The following is a 6,752-nucleotide window of genomic DNA, read 5'->3' as shown; positions in this document are numbered from 1 at the left end:
TATTTTTAGTAGAGACGGGGTTTCACCATGTTAGCCAGGATGGTCTCGATCTCCCGACCTCGTAATCCGCCCGTCTCGGCCTCCCAAAGTGCCAGGATTACAGGCTTGAGCCACCGCGCCCGGCCAACAACACAGTTCTAAAACCTAACAAAGACCCAGTCCGCAGACCCCATATATGTTATTTGCTGCTGCTCAGGATGGTATTTTCATCCCTGAGAGACTGCAATGCTGTTTATTTTTTCTTGTCAATGGATTTTCTCTTTCCTCATTCCAATCTTACTATTTTTCTGCAAAGCTTGTTTCCCTTGTCCTGCTTTCATCCAGAGTAAAGTTCTTAAAAGCCTATTTCTGTCATTGACTAACTCTAGCCTTCACAATGAGAACAGTGAAGATATAGTTTCTTTTTCCTGAATTCCATAATTAGAACTATCTTGCAGTTCATATTGTGGACTTTTGTTCATTTTCTTCTCTCCAGCATTAGCTCACTGATCCAATCCTCTGTTATCCCCAGTTGTCTCCATCTCCCCTGTACCCCGTAGAGTTACAGAGACCTCATTTTGCCAGGTGTTTGAACCACAGGAGTTATTGCTATATTTTGCTCCCCATTCCAGTCCAATTGTACCTGACAATATTCCAATTTCAAATCCATTAAGGATAAGCTGTTTTAAGAATGGCAAAGTATAGGAAAAAAAAAAAGCAGGAGTTGCAATCCTAGTCTCCGATAAAACAGACTTTAAACCAACAAAGTAAAAAAAAAAAAAAAAAGACAAGGGCAATACATAATGGTAAAGAGATGAATGCAACAAGAACAGCTAACTATCCTAAATATATATGCACCTAATACAGGAGCACCTAGATTCATAAGGCAAGTTCTTAGGGACCTACAAAGAGACTTAAGACTCCCACACAATAATAGTGGGATACTTTAACACCCCACTGCCAATATTAGACAGATCAACAAGACAGAAAATTAACAAGGATATTCAGGACTTAAACTCAGCTCTGGACCAAGTAGACCTAATAGACATCTACAGAACTCTCCATCGCAAACCAACAGAATATACATTCTTCTCAGTGCCACATAGCATGTATTCTAAAATTGACCACATAATTGGAAGTAAAACACCCCTCAGGAAATGCAAAAGAAGAGAAATCATCATAACAAACAGTCTCTCAGGCCCCAGTGTAATCAAATTAGAACTCAGGATTAAGAAACTCACTCAAAACTGCACAACTACATGGAAATTGAACAACCTGCTCCTGAATGACTACTGGGTAAATAACAAAATTAGGGCAGAAATAAGTTCTTTGAAACCATTGAGAACAAAGAGACAATGTACCAGAATCTCTGGGACACAGCTAAAGCAGTGTTTAGAGGGAAATTTATAGCACTAAATGCCCACAGGAGATAGCGGGAAAGATCTAAAATCGACACTGTAACATCACCATTAAAATAACTAGAGAAGAAAGAGCAAACAAATTCAAAAGCTAGCAGAAGACAAGAAAGAACTAAGCAGACCTGAAGGAAACAGAGACACAAAAAACCCTTCAAAAAATCAACGAATCCAGGAGCTGGTTTTTTGAAAAGACTAACAAAAGAGACCACTAATTAGACAAAGAAGAAAAGAGAAGAATCAAATAGACTGAATAAAAAAATGATAAAGGGGATATCACCACTGATCCCACAGAAATACAAACTACCATCAGAGAATAAACACTTCTATGCAAATAAACTAGAAAATTTAGAAGAAATGGATAAATTCCTGGACACATATACCCTCCCAAGACTAAACCAGAAATAAGTTGAATCCCTGAATAGACCAATAAAGAGTTCTGAAATTGAGGCAGTAATTAATAGCCTACCAACCGAAAAAAGCCCAAGACCAGACAAATTCACAGCCAAATTCTACCAGAGGTACAAAGAGGAGCTGGTACCATTCCTTCTGAAACTATTCCAAACAATAGAAAAAGAGGGACTCCTCTATAACTCATTTTATGAGGCCAGCATCATCCTGATACCAAAACCTGGCAGAGATTAAACAAAAAAAGGAAATTTCAGGCCAGTATCTTTGGTGAACATCGATGTGAAAATCCTCAATAAAATACTGGCAAAGCAAATCCAGCAGCACATCAAAAAACTTATCCACCACAATCAAGTCGGCTTCCTCCCTGGGATGTAAGGCTGGTTCAACATATGCAAATCAATAAACGTAATCCATCACATAAACAGAACCAATGACAAAAACCACATGATTATCTCAATAAATGCAGAAAAGGCCTTCAATAAAATTCAACACCCCTTCATGCTAAAAACTCTCAGTAAACTAGGTATTGACGGAACATATCTCAAAATAATAAGAGCTATTTATGACAAACCCATAACTAATATGATACTGAATGGGCAAAAGCTAGAAGCATTCCCTTTGAAAACTGGCATAAGACAAGGAAGCCCTCTCTCGCCACTCCTATTCAACATAGTATTGGACGTTCTAGCCAGGGCAATCAGGCAAGAGAAAGAAATAAAGCGTATTCAAATAGGAATAGAGGAAGTCAAATTGTCTCTGTTTGCAGATAACATGATTGTATTTTTAGAAAACCCCATCATCTCAGCCCCAAATCTCCTTAAGCTGATAAGCAACTTCAGCAAAGTCTCAGGATACAAAATCAATGTGCAAAAATCACAAGCGTTCCTATACACCAATCATAGACAAACAGAGAGCCAAATCATGAGTGAATGTCCATTCACAATTATTACAAAGAGAATAAAATACCTAGGAATAAAACTTACAAGGGATGTGAAGGACCACTTCAAGGAGAACTACAAACCACTGCTCAAGGAAATAAGAGAGGACACAATGGAAACAAATGGAAAAACATTCCATGCTCATGGATAGGAAGAATCAACATCGTGAAAATGGCCACCATACTGCCCAAAGTAATGTATAGATTCAATGCTATTCCCATCAAGCTGCCATTGACTTTCTTCACAGAATTAGAAAAAACTACTTTAAATTTCATATGGAACCAAAAACAGCCCGTATAAGCCAAGACAATCCTAAGCAAAAAGGACAAAGCTGGAGGCATCACGCTACCTGACTTCAAACTATACTACAAGGTTACAGTAACCAAAACAGCATGGTACTGGTACCAAAACAGATATACAGACCAATTGAACAGAAGAGAAGCCTCAGAAATAACACCACACATCTACAACCATCTGATCTTTGACAAACCTGACAGAAACAAGCAATGGGGAAAGGATTCCCTATTTAATAAATCGTATTGGGAAAACTGGCTAGCTATATGCAGAAAACTGAAACTGGACCTCTTCCTTATACCTTATACAAAAATTAACTCAAGATGGATTAAAGACTTAAACATAAGAACTAAAACATAAAAACTTTAGAAGCAAACCTAGGCAGTACCATTCAAAACATAGGCATGGGCAAGTATTTCATGACTAAAACATGAAAAGCAATGACAACAAAAGCCAAAGTTGACAAATGGGATCTAATTAAAGTGCTTCTGCACAGCAAAAGAAACTATCATCAGAGTGAACAGGCAACCTACAGAATGGAAGAACATTTTTGGGATATATCCATCTGACAAAGAGCTAATATCCAGAATCTACAAGGAACTTAAACAAATTTACTAGGGGGAAAAAAAAAACATCAAAAAGTGGGCAAACGATATGAACAGACACTTCTGAAAAGAAGACATTTATGTGGCCAAGAAATATGAAAACTCATCATCACTGGTCATTAGACAAAGGCAAATCAAAACCACAATAAGATACCATCTCATGCCAGTTAGAATGGTGATCATCAAAAAGTCAGGAAACAATAGATGCTGGAAAGGATGCAGAGAAATAGGAACGCTTTTACACAGTTGGTGGGAGTGTAAATTAGTTTAACCATTGTAGAAGACAGTGTGGCAATTCCTCAAGGATCTAGAACCAGAAATACCCTTTGACCCAGCAGTCCCATTATTGGGTACATACACAAAGGATTATAAATCATTCTACTATAAAGACACATGCACACGTATGTTTATTGCAGCACTATTCACAATAGCAAAGACTTGGAACCAACCCAAATGCCCAACAACCATAGACTGGATAAAGAAAATGTGGCACATATACACCATGGAATACTATGCAGCCATAAAAAAGGATGAGTTCATGTCCTTTGCAGGGACATGGATGAAGCTGGAAACCATCATTCTCAGCAAACACACTGGAACAGAAAACCAAACACCACATGTTCTCACTCATAAGTGGGAGTTAAACAATGAAAACACATGGACACAGGGAGGGGAACATCACACACTGGGGCCTTTCAGGGGTTGAGGTGCTAAGGGAGGGATAGCATTAGAAGAAATACCTAATGTAGATCATGGGTTGATGGGTGCCGCAAACCACCATGGCATGTGTATACCTATGTAACAAACCTGCATGTTCTGCACATGTATCCCATAACTTAAAAGTATTATAAAAAAAGAATGGCAAAGTAATGTCAGGGAAATGATGGAGTAGGTAGCTTCAAGGGCCCATCCTTCCACAGAAACAAAACAACAAAAATGATCTTAAAAAACCTGTCAGATTTAATGTCATCAGAACTCTGAAAAGTAGTCCAAGGTTTACAACAACCCAAGGAATGTTGACTAGAGAAAATAGCAGCTTAAAAATAGTAGGGGAGCTTTGTGGTGCTTTCGTTTGCACTTGATTTACTTTTCTCTGCAGCTGGGTGATGGTCTTGAAGGAGACAGCCTATATTCCCAGTGTAGGACACTGATCCCTCGCTCCAGCGGCAGTGGAGCAGATCTTGTTCTCAATTGTATTTGTCTGTTTTGAACTGTCTGAGGGCTACTTGAAGGACTGTTGCAAGTCACTTGGTTTTTATCTTATCTGACTTGGAACTCTATCATGGTGGAAAAGTGGCTAATTGAAGAGTACATTCCTCTAAATCATTGAAAGGCAAATGAACAACCCACTGTCACTTGAGGTGAGAGATTACTGTTGAAGCAAACAATATACAGGATGACAACTTGAGGGGAAAATCTGGGGAGAGAGATTCTGTGAGGAAGTAGGGTATTGAAAAGCTCTCCACATATACTAGGAAATTTAGAAAGGCACGCACATGCTCAGAGGAGAACATGTGTTCAGAAATGACCTGAAAAGACTGCAGGCTTTCACCTCTGACTGATATTTGGCTTAGTGCAAGCAATAAGAGAAGGCTTTGGCAGAGTTGTAAATGGCCTGGTTAAGCATTGAAAGAGGGCCCCAACACAGAGTCATTGCACAAAGAGTGGGCAAATATTTTTCCTTTTTTGTTTGTTTGTTTTTCATCCATTCAAGGAAATCCCTGTTAACACAATGGGTAAAAATAAGTGAAAAGAATAGAGGCCTTAGATACCACACAATACAGGAAATACCAGTTTTACCAAAAAAAAAAAAAAAAAAAAAAACCATTTAGAAAACTCACTGTTCATTTCCCAGAGCTGCTGTTACCACATGGCACAAAATTGGGTGGCTTGAACAATAAAAATTTATTTTCTCCCAGTTTTCTGCAGGTTAGACCTCCAAAATCAAAGTGTCAGAAGGGCCATGCTCTCTTTCATTACCTCTTAGTAGCTTCTGGTGGTATCCATTCATCTTTGATACTCCTTGGCTTTTAGCTGTATCACTTCAAGCTCTGCCTCTGTGGTCACATGGCATTCTCCCCATGTGTTTCTGTCTTGATATGGTATGTAACTCCTAATAAGGACATTGTCACACTGAATGAGGGTACACCCTAATGCCCTCATCTTGACTGCATCTTCAAAAACCCTATTTCAAACTAAGGTCATGTTCACAGGTTAAGACTTCAACATAACTTTTTGGGAGACACAATTAAACAGTCACTAAACCATTATAATCCACAATAAGATAAAAACAAACTAAGCAGGAGGAATAATCTGACTTTACGAGATACCACATTATAAAACAACAACAACAAAAAAATACAGAGCATGCAAATAAAAAATGATGGTCCATTCCCAGAATAAATGAACAGAAACTGTCCCCAAGGAAACATAGACACTGGACTTACTAGACAAAGACTTTAAATAAACTGTCTTAAATGTTCTCAAAGAGCAACAGGAAACCATGAACAAAAATAATAATACAACCAGGAGAATGATGTCTGAAAATAAGATATTGAATAAGTAGAAATTATTTAAAAACCATGAATTTTGGACCTGAAGAGTACAATAACTGAAATGAAAACTCACTAGAGGATTTCAACAGCATATTTAAGCAAGCAGAAAAAGCAGTGAACTAAGATAAATAAATTGAAGTTATTCCATCTGAGGAGCAGGAGGAAAAATAAGTAGAACTAAGATATCTGTGGGATGCCATCAAGCATATCAACATATGCACAATGGGAGTCACAATAAGAGAGGAGAGAGAAAGGAGTATAAGGAATATTTGAAGAAATAATGTTCAAAAACTTCTCAAACTTACAAAAACATGAATCTACACATATAAGAAGCTCAAGGAACTCCAAGAGGAATAAATGCATAGAGATCCACAGCAAGACACATTATAATCAAACCATAAAAAGACAAAGAGGCTGGGCGCGGTGGCTCAAGCCTGTAATCCCAGCACTTTGGGAGGCTGAGATGGGTGGATCACGAGGTCAGGAGATCGAGACCATCTTGGCTAACACGGTGAAACCCCGTCTCTACTAAAAATACAAAAAATTAGCCGGGCG

Source organism: Colobus angolensis, unplaced genomic scaffold (assembly GCF_000951035.1).
Source record: "Colobus angolensis palliatus isolate OR3802 unplaced genomic scaffold, Cang.pa_1.0 Scaffold60, whole genome shotgun sequence".
NCBI classification, from domain to species: domain Eukaryota; kingdom Metazoa; phylum Chordata; class Mammalia; order Primates; family Cercopithecidae; genus Colobus; species Colobus angolensis.
This window is presented reverse-complemented; position numbering follows the sequence as displayed.